Source organism: Microtus pennsylvanicus, chromosome X (genome assembly GCF_037038515.1).
Source record: "Microtus pennsylvanicus isolate mMicPen1 chromosome X, mMicPen1.hap1, whole genome shotgun sequence".
NCBI classification, from domain to species: Eukaryota; Metazoa; Chordata; class Mammalia; order Rodentia; family Cricetidae; genus Microtus; species Microtus pennsylvanicus.
This window is the reverse complement of record NC_134601.1, coordinates 100,027,337-100,028,719: the sequence shown is the minus strand read 5'-3', so window position 1 is coordinate 100,028,719 and position 1,383 is coordinate 100,027,337.

The window sequence follows — 1,383 nt, the reverse complement described above, 5'->3', positions numbered from 1 at the left end:
TCTAGACAGAAAAAACTAATTCAGTCTCTTGCAGTTCCTTCTATGAAAGAAGAGGTTTTATTGTTCTCAGGAGTAGCTGGTTTTCTGTGTTCCTGGATCCCTTCTTTTTCTCTCCTCGCCTGTCCCTTATAGGAGGCAGCTCTTGGCTCTCTGCATGTGCCCCTTCTCCATCCTGTTACTAAACCCTTCCAGAGAGACTCCAGTAAGCCCTTATCCAGGCCTCAGCTCTTCATCTCCCAGATTTAACTTGTCCTTTCTCCCTCTATGTAACAGAGAAGGAGGGATATGCCCTTGGGGTCCTAGGACATGAACTGGGACCTTCTTTAAATCTGTAGCATACCTGTCGAAGAAGATGGACCTCACCACTCGGGGCTTGGCACCCTGAATATGTGCCTTAGTGGATGCTGAGCTTCTTATTCGTGTGTCAAAAAAACTAACCTTTGGGTCACCCACCACTGTCTTCTCCCACCATAATCTGCCACATCTCTTAACTTACAAAGGCTTACAAACCTTACCCCCTTCCTGAGTCTTTTCCCTCCAGGTGGCACTGGTAGAAAATGCCACACTTACTCTCCAATGCTGCCCACCCCTTAATATCTCAAATCTCCTACCTCAACCTAATGATAATGATTCCCCATCTCACTCCTGCAGAGAGATCTTAGAGGACCTATTGCCCTACCCCTCACATATACAGGAGGGCAAACTGTCCCAGGCCACTTATACCTGGTACGCAGATGTCAGCTCCTTTTTATGTGATGAGACCCATAGACCAGGGTATGCCATAGTATCGGATACTGGGGTAGTGGATGCACGGGCACTCCCTGCCCATACCACTAACCAACAGGCTGAATTGATAGCCCTTACCTGTGCCTTCCAGTTAGCAAAAGGACACTCTTTAAATGTTTATACAGACTCCAAATATGCCTTTCATATCCTCCTGTCCCACGTGGCTATTTGGAAGGAGCGTGGGCTTCTTACAATGAAAGGAGGATCCATAACTAACTCAGGTTACATTATGGACCTGTTAAAAGCCTCCCATCTCCCCAAAGTTATAGGAATTATTCACTGTCAGTCTCATCAGACCAACAGTTCCATTATTTCCAAGGGAAATAACTGGGCTGACCAAGCAGCTAAAACAGCAGCATTCCAAAGCACAAACCTACCTCAGTCATGTTAGGGGGTTCATACAGTACAGCCCACATTCTCACAGATGCCCCCTGGCACCCAGTAAATTCTGACCTACCTATATCAGCTCTTTCATCCTAGTAGCAAATCTCTGTTTTATTTTGTCAAGACTCACCTCCAACCCACACCTGAGGACTTAGAGTTCTTAAAAGCTATCACTGCCTCTTGTCAAATTTGTCAAAAGTCAGATTCCAAGAC